The 13352-nt window shown below is 42.9% G+C and overlaps 1 protein-coding gene across 3 annotated transcripts in view; it reads right to left on the bottom strand.

The window, feature by feature from the left end:
* LOC133469889 (sodium channel protein type 4 subunit alpha B-like) overlaps window positions 1–11839 on the bottom strand; it is an 82449-nt gene extending 70610 nt beyond the window's left edge. The window contains exons 1-2 of one of the 3 annotated variants that reach the window (XM_061757457.1): window positions 11691–11839; window positions 9561–9715 (exon numbers count right to left, since the gene is read on the bottom strand). The gene's annotated coding sequence lies outside the window, so the exon portion shown is untranslated. Of the gene's footprint in view, window positions 1–860; window positions 878–9560; window positions 9911–11690 lie in introns of those variants that run through there. The other 2 variants (XM_061757455.1, XM_061757458.1) reach the window with 2 other exon arrangements.
* Window positions 11840–13352: the final 1513 nt, after the last annotated feature.

The raw sequence follows: 13352 nt of genomic DNA, 5'->3' as shown, positions 1-13352 counted from the left end.
CATTGCACATTTGTGTCATCTGCGTGAGTTTGTGTTGTCATTGCGCATTGGCGTCGCCTGCGCGAGTTCGCATCTTTGGGCTCAACAATCCTGAATATTTACGACCAGAAATCTTTGTGTGTGTGTGGGAAGCCGACAATAAACAATAATAAATAAATAGCCGTAAATAAAAACGAGCATGTCTGGCCTGATGTTGTTTTTTTGTATAAAATTGGGTTCCCCAGACGGCAAAAAGTATTTAGGGTGTCTGGCGACATCGCCATTTTATAAGCTTCCGGCAACCTTCGGGAACACTCAGCAAAGATCTGCACACATCCGGAAGTGTTTTTTCTTCTTGGGTTTTGTGAGATCACGTGTGAACACGCGAGATTACGAGATCGGCGGCGGAACACCATATTTAAAGTATGCGTGTGGTGCTCTGTGGTGAGATTGTTTGGAGCATACCACACTCAACACGAACAAAACTGTTAAATGCCTGATTTTTTTATCTTCATGTTTGGTGCCTGTAGCAGATCCAAAAAAATCTTTCAAGAGTTGAAAAATCCTTACGTGTGCGCCAGGTGTAAGCTAAGGGACTTTCCTGCACTGCTGTCGTACATCACGTTTCCTTGTCGTGGTGGGTCTATTCCTTGGGTTTGTTACTTGGAATGTTATCGCAGAGCAAAAAGCGTGAGCGAGGAGGAAAGCACGTAAAAAGAATCAAAGTTTGGGATCATTTCACCCTTAACAAAAGACACTAAAGTGCAACGTACGTTGTGCGCGCATGCTGGAAAATTCACATTCCTCATGCAGTGAAGGCCGCACACGTATGGACAACCCCATCAGCTGATCGCCATCATCATCATCATCATCATCATCACCTGCGAGTCCTGTTTAGCGCTCTAAAGGATGGCTGGGGGGACGCCAAACTGCTCGCCAGAGAAGAAGGAAAGTGGGCCAGTGCTCCGAGCCAGCATGGACGCCCCAACACACACACACACACACGCGCACACACACACAGAAATATCTGGATTGATTCCACTGTCACAGCACAGTTTTACTTTTTCAAATTGTGATGATGAAGAAGGCTTGTCTTCATCGTTTCTTTACAACAACAACATGAGAAGCTTCCAGAAAGCTTTCGTTGGGGGTTTGCATTCAATTTGCCAGGGAAAAAAAGGAAACAATTTTCAAAGACAAATATTCATGTGGCTAAACTGATCAATCTCATTGATCACATGACGAGCCCGAGAACAAATTCAATGTTTTCGTTGGCATTCAGAAATCAAACTGTCCCTGTGTCCGTTTTCGAGAACCTGCGTCCTCATGACGGCTTGAGGGGGTCTCGATTGGTGACTGGCGGACTTTGGGCCAGAAGGGGGGGGGGGGACGCAGGGCACTTAGAGACTAACGAGACTTTTTACAAGCACAGCGATAAGAAATTCACAAGCTTGAAAAAAAAACACAAACATCAATAATGAACTTGCAAAACCCAAACAGGACGAAAGCCCCGTGTCGAGATTCGAACCACAAACCTCAGGACTGTGAGGCAAACGTGTAAACCACTAGCACAACATGTCGGCCTGTAAGCAAACTAACGACTGAGTACGAATCAGCGCTTTTTTTCTTTTCTGTTGAAAATATGTCGAAGGTGCCGGAGACGTGCGCGAGCGCCGTCCACCGGCACGAAGACGGCGGATGAAGGACGGCGACGCCGACGAGTCCTGACGGGAAGCGGCCGGCCTGACATGGCCGCCCCTCATCAAAATAAATCAGCGCCACAAAAGCGTTTCAACGCGTTGGCCGGCCGCCCGACAGCCGAGTCACATTCAACGTCGCAATGACACCAAAATCTAAATCTCCGCAAATGTAATTTCTCATCTGTACATATATGTGAACTTTTATGATAACCTTTAACCTTATTTACTCTTGCGCTCACTTTCTGCTCTGATGACAAGCCAAAAAAATAAATAAAACAATTAAAAAAAAAAAAAAAAGATCCGCGCTGCGTCAAAAGGAACACGTCACGTCAGTCAAATTTTGATCCGGTTCTGGTCCGCATTGTCAGCAGCGTAAACGACAAACAGGTGGGGGAGGGGCCGAGGACGGGAAGCACCAGTGCTCAGCATTTGTCGATGAGAAATCACATGACCTCGATGCGAAATCACGACCTCAAACAGACAACACGTCTCCAGCTGAACAGACGATGCGCGCGTGCGTCGGGGTGTTAGGCAGGAGCTGATAGTAGGTAACAGAAACACACACCTACACAACACACAAACATATACACCTTTGCAAACAACACACACAACTACACAAACGCCTGCACAAAACCACTTACATAGACACTCCCACATGCACAAATGCATTCAAACATACAGAAAACACACACATGTACAAACACATACACAAACATACACGCACACACACAAACACAACTACACGCACACACATACATTTACAAGACACATGCGCACTTACACACACACAAACACAGTTATACAAACAAACACACAAACACATGCACACATGCAGAACAAACATTACATACATACACACACACACACAATTACACGCACATTCATACATGGACACAAACAACAACACACATACAGTACACACACAAAACCACTTCCACAAAAAAACATTCACACCCACACAAACGCACGCACACTCTCACAAATACAGAACACACACATATACACACGATGAAAAAAAAAAGTCACCGAATCAAACACACCTGACTTGTGCTGACCCCAAACCATTTCGAGGGTCAGTGTGCGCGTGTGTGTGCGCGCGCTTGCGTTGCTTCTGCTGTTGCCATAGTAACCGATGCCACTCGTGGGACCAAAGTACAGCGTGCTGATGAACAGGTAGAAGAAACGTGTGTGTACATGACTGTGTTTGCGTGTGTGTGTTTCACAAAGCTATGATTGTGTGATGATTGGCAGGCGACTCCACAGGGTGTGATTTATAACACGACCCCTGACCCCCCCCACCGCCCACCTCCCCTCCCCCAGCTCATAAACCATCACACACACACACACAAATGAAGATATGCTAAACATTTGTGGTCACATGATGTGAGGTCGTCTGCCATTGGCTGGCGCCCAGTCCAGGGCGCACCCTACCTCTTGCCCAAAGTCATACGGGCAGACTGCAGCTCACCCAAACACGATCGTGAGGACAAGCGCTTTCGAAAATGGATGGCTGAATTATTACATAAACAGTAAACCACGTTTACCTCAGGGATAGTGAATGAAATCCGCGCCTAATGGTATATTACATTATTAAATACATGTATAAGTTTCATATATGCATTTTAATGCCAATTTGTAAAAACTGCACTTTGGAGAAGTGCAAGTATTTTATTTGTGCACTTGAGGTCATCATCAACACGCACGACACTAGCACACGCCTATCGGGCATGCCCTGCTTGAACAACGTGAACATGCCCACATGGTGTGAACAGACGATTTCCTGGGTCAACCATTTGCACCGTTCCTCACCGAAGGTCCTGCAATGTAGTCAACAAAAAGCATGCTGGGAACGCTGAATTCATTGTGGCGATGTTTAAAACAGCAGTACTGTAGTTGTAGAAACTCAAGCTAAACATTGCTCTTTACTTCCATTTGTTCCTGTCCATCTTGTAGAGTGTGTGTGCATTAGCTATTTGTCGGGTTAAGGTTGGTATTTGTGAATTTATTTCATAAAACTCTGACTGTGGCTTGTGTTTTAAAAGGGTAAGGTACTCAGTAAAGTTTCTTTATCTGCTAATACCGAGTGCAGGCTACAGCATTTTAGCCAAGTACCTATCGCAGCCTGACATATTTTGTTGGGAACAACAAAACTTCTTGCAGTGTGACATAATCCACCACCAACGATTTGGCCCTACGACAATGAAAAGTCTAGCATGTTTGATTTTTTGGGATATCTTTCGTGTACTGTGACATATCACCGACAACTCTCCGACAGCGCACCTTCATGTCGACCAATAGGATTGCGTGCTGTGGATTGGGCATCACCTCCCTTGCTTGCCATTGTCAACATAGATGGTCGCCGTTATCAACATTTACTCACGCGCACAAACCAATGTTTACCAAAGCTTTAGAGGATGATTCGACAGAACGCCGGCGTGTTTACGTACAATCGTTAGTGCTAGCACTAGCTTGCTAGGCTACATAATGTTTTGTTGCCTGCTTGCGAGCCGTATCCTATTAAAAGTACGTGAACATACCTCAAGCAGTCCTTGAATGAACGTCCTCTCCCGAGCAACGGTGACGACCACCACACGTTTTTCCTCATTTCGTTCTTTTTTCCCCCACACAATACATTGGCAGTAGTCTGACATAGTGCAATCATGAAAGACCAACTTTGTCTGGTAGTCTGATCCAGGCATAAGAATGTTAGCACAATTGACCTTCTATAAGTCGATGCTGGCACGTTTAAATCACTTAGCGTGTAAAGCTGATTGTATCAGAGTTGTGCAGGTGAGGAATTGCGCTACACTCACCTATACAAATAAAAAAATCCGCAGTAAATGAACAGCGGTATAGTGAGGGATTACTATATTGGAAACTTTTGTTTGTTAGTGACGTTTAGTGGCTGCAAGTAATAAGACGACGCGACGCTAACTAGCCTGTTGTGTTGACGCTGTTACGAAACATTTGAAGTGTCAGGCCGAAGCGAAAAAAAGCCGTATGACGGCGAGCCGGTTAAGCGGGAGGCGAGGTGACACTTTCCAAAGCAGGCTTTGCTAGCGCTTTGCTCGGCCGTCGGGCGCGCGCACCCACGGCGAGCGCGGCGAGGCCGAGCAGCTTTGCTGACACGGCCGTCTGCGCGCCGAGTTGACGAGTTGGCTTTTAAGAGACTTTCGAAGAGCGACAGCATCATTAAAGTGTCGGATTAGAAGAAGAATTCGCTGAGAACTGACGCAGCTTCACACGCAATGCAACTTCGTGTGCGCACGTAAGTGTGTGCGGTTATGTGTGTGTATGGCAAGCCGTTGGAGCGTTTATTTGATCATCTACGAGTGCGCTAAACTGTCAGTATACTTGTACGCTTTTAATCCTCACTAGTAAAACAATTCAGCGCACTAGTAGAACAACTACATGTTGCCAGGGAGGCAAAACTGTGCATTAGTTCATAACTGCATGCAACTATTTATGTTATAAAATTCTACTAGTTAACATCTCCTGCTTCACCAGTTGTACTTGCAAAAAACATAGTTGTCGATTGATGTACTGTTTTACCTCACTAGTAACATGTACTTGTCCTGCGAGTATGCCAAAGAGTTCCTACTAGTGTGCAGAAATGTCGGAGTAGTGAAAAAAAACAACAACATGACCAATAAGACAGCCGCTGAATTGTCTTACGAGTGACGACAAAAAGCATACGAGTATATGAACAAATTTAAACACACACAACACACAGACACACACACACTGTACACTCACAAACAAAAAAAACATACACACACACAAATACACAGCTACCTAAAATCAGACAAACACACACACACTTATGCAAACACACGCGCGCACACACACACACGCTAAAAAGATGCTATGCTAATGCTAATCATCCTGTATGTGTCCTTTAAGACCTTTGTACGTAGCTCGGTGTGAACGTGATTTGACAATGTCGTCACATCACGCGTGTGAAACTTAAAAACACACACAAAGCAAGAATATTTTTGAGTAGCACGTTGCCGTGGAAACGTCAACACTAAATGTTGCTCAGCTGCTCAACTTGATTGTCGATGCTCAAAAAGAGGACAAATGTAAAGGCAACGCCGGCAGCTGCTCTCGGGTTTCATACCTTCAACGTGTGCGCGCGCACACAAAATAGGCAGGGGGCGCTGCCTCGTCCGTCAAACGACAACTCATGTCGGCGAAAAGGTCAGGCCAGCCGCCGCCGCCGCCGCCACCGCCGCTCTGAACAAACAGCAGCCACGCACGCCAATGCGACACACGCGGTGGCCACCTGTTGCGGTCGTGTTGTGTTGACAAGCAGCACAATGTTCACGTCGTCTTCGCCAGGCAAGGAAATGACCTTTGGCACTCAAGGTCGCACTCTGACCCCCGACACCACCACCTTCACATTCATCATCATCATCCTCAGTGGTGGGAAGTAATCAAGTAAAAATACTTTGCTACTCGAGTCGACTTTTCAGGATGTCTGTACTTTACTTGAGGATTTATTTGCGACCGAATTTTTTCTTTTACTTCCTCCGTTTGAAAACAAATATGTGTACTTTCTACCCTTCATTTTGTCCAAACAGGCTTGTTACTTTTTTCGACCTCTGCGGATGACGACACGATGTTACAAAAAGGTCAATAAAGAGAAGGAATGTCAACCATCATCATCATCATCGGGGATAAAACGGTTTACAGATAAACGGTGACAACCTTGCCGATGCGTTGAGAGCAGCCCTCGGGCAGCGCAGTCCGGTCCGGGGCGTATGCCGCTTTTCGCTCAGCTCACCCAAAACCCGACGACGATAATCGATGCAGAAAATGGACGGCTGCTTATTTAGCGTCTTTCAGAGGTTTTTGTTATTTCCTATTGCATCCCAAAAAAAAAGATCAAGCAAAGCAAACAGAGATGATGATGATGATGATGATGATGAAGACCAAGACATACTGTAGGATAGGGGGATTATTCAATTGCATCAATTTTGTGTCCAGACGATTTTTTTCAATCTTTTTTTTTCCGTAGTTGAAAGATGGCTGACGGGGCTGCGAAGAAAGAGGAGCTCGTTTGCAAAAGCACAGTCAGTGTTGCTGCAGTATATTTAATGAGCCACTTTTTCCATTTTTCATAAAAGCAACTAGCAACTTTAATCCGGTTCATGTGCAACCGGCATTTGAAACGATTCCTGCACGGCCGCAACTAAGGATTATTTTAACCGTGGATTCATCTGTCGATTATTTGTTTGAGTGATCGAGGAAATGGACGGAAAAAAAAACTTTTGGAATTACCATCCCTTTATTCTCACACATGATTTCTAATGGACCGAGCAGAAAATGCACAAACATATTTTGATGATGATTCCGGTGCTGTTTGGTCCGTCACAGCCGTCAGGAATCCACCAAAATGTTGATCATTGTTCTCCAAAGTAAAAGCAGATGTTTGCAAATGTCTTATTTTGAAAATTCAAACAACAAAGATAAGCCGTCCGCTTTCATGGAGGACCACAGAAATCCGAGAATAGTTCCTCTTGAGAGGCTGAAGCGCCGAGGACTTGGACAAGGTGCAGTTAAACAAGGTCTCTGAACGATTCACTGATGATCAAAATAGTTCAACAATTCATTCATTCATTGTTGCACTTCGTTTATAACTATGGGAAATTTAACTCCACACAGACTCAAACGCAGAACCTCAAAACTGAGAGGCAGACGTACGAACCACTGCTGTTGTCTTTTTGCTATATTACGCAAGTGACTCCAACTAGCGGTGACAAATTCCTTTTCCTGTTTTAAACTTCTTTTTAATCAAGATGATTCGCATTCAGACTGATAATCCGAAGTGATATTGCAATTCATCGTTTTCATGATGTTGTTTTTTGATCGTTTGAGTCTAAATTTAGAGTATTGCGCCTTCTGTGTAGTACCACTTTGTGCCATAACATGTCTGGCAGCGCTGAGCTCTACTGGAAGACATGCAGCGTAACTAACAGCAAGAAGAAGGGCAGCGAAGGTCCCCTACTAAGCTCCAGTAATAGTAGTAGTGCCCACATCGCAGAGAGAATATTTACTTGTGAGTATTGTTGGATTTTGTGTACGTGTTGCTGCTCCATGTGTGTAAAGTAACGGTTGTTGGAAGCTTTACAGTTACCATAGCATCTATGCTAAGGTCCCCTAGCCTGTCTGTGGCGTTTCGGACTCAGCGAACTGTCGTTAGACGAAATGATAGTAGTTCTCCAAACTGTGCACATCCTGGCCGAATTTGTGAAAAATAGGACTACTGACGGAACGTGGACCATCTCGTTATTTTCTTGATTGCGATGTTTTGCTTCATAATTGCGTTGGTCTGAAATGCCTTCTAGTTGAATTTGAACTGTCTTCAAAATAAACTAAGTGTGTTTGACCTGTTCACTCCTGCTACACGTCTTACAAATTGTGCCATGGTGTGTAAACTTATGAGCACGACTGGTTTGGTTTGGCTGAACATTTTGCTCTTTAAATGTACAATCTTTCATTCTGTTTTGTTTTCTGTGACAGTTTGAACCTAAACTTCAACGGCAGCGAAAAATCACTCACGTGAAGCAAGCACGCTTTGCCTCGGCAACACTTGAAGAAGTTGAAGTGTGTTTAAAGCTTATTATAAAGCTTAAGCTATTAAAACTTGTTTTTTATACCGCATGGTCTCTCTGGCGGGTGCGTCTGGAATGTAATGTCGGTGCCATCACGGTGACGTGACATTTTCATCACATTTTCATCTCCAATCAGCCAAACGTGACAAAATTCCACACTTCCTTCCTTCCTTCCTTCCTTCCTTGCGTCCTTCCTTCCTACAGTGAACCTCCTTCACATGTCCCTCCTCTTCCCCGCTGCACCCGCCGGCATGACGCCGACACGCTCGCCATCAGCAATTGGCGAGGGGCTGACGTGACCTCTGCCGAGGCACTCGAGCAGGCCAAAGGTCAAAGGACACTTTGAGGTCAGAGTTCATTGCATTTGCGTAAAGGTCGTGAGACGTAACACTTTGTTTTTAAGCTGCCAAAAGATGGAAGGTCAACATTCAACGGGCAAATGTCTCGCATACATACGCACATGCCTCATCAGTCAAATTAGACTTTCGACTCAATGTTCACCACTGAGTTGTGAAACATTTTAATTACAATTATTACTATTATTATTATTATTATTATTATTATTGGGCTGCAGGAGGAGGGATGTTAATAAACGGAACGTGTAGTCTCACCTAAATAACAATAATAACAATAATTTGAATTGTAATCATCTTGCAGCTTCCATGAAGAGGGAAAAAGTAAAGTCATGTAAACAATTACCCTCATCATTATTATTATTATTTTAATAACGATATTGCAGGAGCAATAAACGGAAAGAGTAATCTAATGTAAATAAGGACCATAACAATAACAATTATTATTGTCCGAGCCCGGTTGGACGACTGGGCGCAGTAATGTCATGAAAAGAATAATAATTCATATTATTATTATTGTTATTATAATTGTGTTGCATGAGCGGAGAGGTTAACGAATGGAAAGAGTCATGTTATGTAAAGAACAATTATTGTTATTAGAATTATTGCAAGAATCCAGTTGCATGAAGAGCTTCCTAATGAATGGAAATATAAATGTCACGTAAAGAATGATGCTAAAAATGAATCTTGTCATAATTCGTTTGCACGGAGAGGACTTTAATGAATGGAAAGAGTGCAGGCAGGTTGCATAGGAACACAGGAAACGCGTGCAGGTCCCCAGGGGCCAAAGTGCCCCAGCAGGGGAACAAAATGCTGACTTGCAATCGCAAAAAATAAGAAGAAGGAAAAAAAAGCTTGCCACACATAAACTCAGCAAAAGTTCACCTTTCCACAAAGAAAGTGCTACTCACGTGTCAAGTCAAGTGGCTGTCAAAGCAAAAGTCTGCACGTCGTCGTCGTCGTCGTCTTCACATCGCGGCGCCGCGCGTGCGTGCGTGCGTGCGTCTCGCAGTCTTTACATCCAGCCGCCGACCAGACGACGGTGAGGAGGAAGAAGAACGAGTGTCTGCACAAAAAATAATACAAAAATGAAAAAGAAGTCGTCCTCGGCGCGCGACCCAGCTGTTGCTCTCGTGCAACGAACAAATACGAAGGAAAGAGAGGAAAAAGAAAGAAGGGAAGAAAAGAGGAGTGCAAGGTAAGTTGTTTTGAGGTCCCCGCGTGTGCTGTGCTCTCAATGGGCCGCCAGCCACACTCGACGGGAACGCCCACGTCCACCCGGCACGCTTGATTGCCCCCTCAAACAGAGACACAGAGAGAGAGAGAGAGAGAGAGAGAGAGAGAGAGAGAGAGAGAGAGACCAAATCTCGCGAGGTTACGCCTTGGTCCTGCTTCTCAAACTTCTAACCTCAAAAAATAAATACATAAATAAATACTTTGTTTTCCACGTACCATCGTAATGACTAACATTTAAAATACAGTAATGTAGAAGGCAGAGGTTTCATTCCTAAACAGTATACCTGCATTAATTATTCTAATACTATCCACCCTTTGAACATGAACACTGTACTAAAATATATGAAAAGGAAAAAAGTACTAAAATAATGATTACATTAAAATGTTTCGAACATACAAGTTAAATAAGTCGTAATTCACGTAAAAATAAGCAGCTCTTAAAGATTGAATGCAAATGTATTGTACTGTACTTAAAAGTCAAATACAACTGAACTGTACTTCAAAAGTAAAAAATGGGGATATTATTATATTATTACACTTGTTTTTCATAGCAACACCAGTACAAGAATTCCCTCTTGAGTAGTCACTGATACCGATACCAAGTACCTGATACCACTAGTACTTTTGAGCCACAAAACTTCAATGAATACAATGACAGATAATTGTGACCAAAGACTTTTCTCTTTCTGAAACACATCATGAGTCGCTGGAGTGTCAAACCGCCGCACTGTAGCGCCAACTACTGGGCAGGAGGACTTAGTCAATATTGGATTTTATTTTTTTCTTGCCTTAAGTATCGGTGGCTGGCATCAGCAGCCTTCACAAGTACCCGATACCTTGAAATAAGGCCGATATCGGCCCGATAAAAATACCTGGTATCGGTGCTCGCCCAGCCGTAGTAAAAATTGTACGGTACTCGATTTTTTTTTTTTTTTTTTTACATTAAACAGGCTGTATACATATTGACAGGCTTTATTCTAGTATGTTTAACGGTATTTCATTTTTAAATGTTGCAACTTGTATTTAATTCAATGATTCTTTTGCATACCACTAGTGGTACTCATAAAAACATTTTGAGAATCATTGTACTACAGTACATTTACAAACAATATGACGTCACGTCGTACAGCATTTCTTACACTAAGTCCAAACATGAGCTGACTGTATAATAAGTACTCATTGACTTAAAAGTAGTCGAAATTGCTGTGTATGAAGTACTAAGCAGTAGAAAGGGTTAGGGCTAATTGTGTGCAAGGACAAAATAATCCAAAGATAGCTAATAAAGTTGCTGAAGATTGCCAACTTTGTAGAAAAAAAAAACAATAATAATAATAATAATTTTATGAAGCAGTATAAACTGGCTAACTTTCTGAAAAGTAACATAAACTAGCAAAGTGTAAAAGGATGAATTCCTTAAATGTATGACGTAGTATAAACTGTCTAAAGTAGTATAAAGCAGATAACTGTCAAGTAACATAAACTAGCTAACTGTTTAAAGTAACATAAGATGCTTAACTATATAAAGTAGCATCAACTAGCTAATAGCGTATAAAGTAACGTAAACTAGCTGTGTATAAGATAGTATGAACTTCCTAACAGTGTGTAAAGTAGTATAAACTAGCTAACAATATAAAGTAGTCTAAACTAACCATTTTGTTTAAAGTTGTTCAAAGTAGCCATGTTTATCCATAGTGGTGGCTAACAAGCGCAAAAGAAAAAATGACGTAAACGGGCTCATGTCGAAGACATTCGATTGTTTTTGGGGGGAAAGTATTTGAAAGCAAACAGTTTCAAGTTCAGCTCACCTATTTGGTCATCGTTTACTAAAAGCTTTGCTAAATTTCCCCTTTTCCTATTTTGAAACTCAATGACTTATTTCCAAGCATGCAACTGTGACAGGGGTGCAACAGTCTCCCCCTAGTGTCTACTGGCCGCTACTGCTATTAATTCTCCATTTCTCCATTCCGCCATTATCTCCAGCGCAGATGTTCATCGACGAACAGTGGCGATATTTGGTGCGTGCCAAGTGTGCAATTGCACAGGGCGCCCCAAAAAAAACAGAAAGAAAGAGGGGGGGGGGGGACACGTTGGGTGCTTTTTATTGGCTATTTGGCATGACGTTATCATTAGCGTTTGTATGGGGAACTGGCGCCCCCCTGTGGAGTCTCTGTGGAAGAGCTGGCGGTTCATTGTTGGGGAATAATGGGATAAGTATTTTTTATTTTTTCGTCAGCATTGAGAGAGTAAGCTCAAAACCTGACACAGCTTTGTTCTTAATGATTGTAGTGTATTGTTATTCCATTTTGAGAAGGACGGACTTGAAATCGTGGACATAAGAGGAATTATAAATTATTATCTTAGTGCCACTGCCTTGTATTGTCTCTGTTATTAGCCTGATGCCACGATGCTTGATTGAGTGCTTCTCAGCCTTTCATTGTTATTTTTAATTATTTTTTTTTTAGGGTTTGGGGGTGTTCAAATGAACCGACATGAACCGATAGTAAAGTCATACTGTGGAAGTGTGATCGCTCAAAATAAGGTCAAATGAAATGCTGAAAAGTGTCGATCTGCTGAATGTTTAACTGTAAAAGTACTCAGTGTGTGCAATTAAATGGGCCCGCTGACTGTTTTTGATACCAGTTATGTATTTACTGGATACAGACAACTACAATTTTTGAAAGAAAAATGACCTGGGGTTTTACACTCATTTTTAATCCACGAACAGTCTTGGAATGGCCGAGGATGGCGCAGAACTTTTTCTCACGCTGGATCAACTTGATTGCCTTCATGGCTCAGGTGTCTTTGTTTGTTGCCTAAAATGGCCACCACCTCCCACAATGCAACACAAACGCTGCATTGCATTGCGGGAGGTGGCGGCCATTTAGGGCTAGCCGTACCCGTGGTGAACATATACATTGCAGTACTTGAAAAGGTTATAAGACACTGCACAGTGATTTTGCTAGCAAACGTGCTACTTATTTCTATAATACACCTTTTTTTTTTTTTTAACACACAATGGTCAAAATTATGTAAATATAAAGTTATTCTGCGGCTGGAACAGAATAATTGCTTTTTCATTCAAATCAATAGGAAACATTACCTCGGTTTGAGAACGGGGACACGAAACAAAATACATTTGTAACGTGAGGTTCTACCGCATACACGAAGACGCAACTCACAATCAGACCTAAGGAGCAATTGTTGGCCTTCAGTACAGCTAACATGCTAGCAGGATTTGGGAAACCACGGGTCAAGCACGCCAACTCCTGAGCCCAAATTCGGACCCGGGCCCTCTCGACTGCGCAGCCTCAAATAGAACCTGTTTGTTTAGTTTTCTCCTCGCACCTTCATCGAGTTGCCAAGCGATGAAAATGATTATCATAGCAGGCCTCGTTCTGTTTTGATTTCATTTAACAAACTATTCACACATTCGCCAGCTTTTCTGGGACCAGTGCGTGTGTGTGTGT

Source organism: Phyllopteryx taeniolatus, chromosome 20 (genome assembly GCF_024500385.1).
Source record: "Phyllopteryx taeniolatus isolate TA_2022b chromosome 20, UOR_Ptae_1.2, whole genome shotgun sequence".
NCBI lineage: Eukaryota > Metazoa > Chordata > Actinopteri > Syngnathiformes > Syngnathidae > Phyllopteryx > Phyllopteryx taeniolatus.
This window is presented reverse-complemented; position numbering and strand designations above follow the sequence as displayed.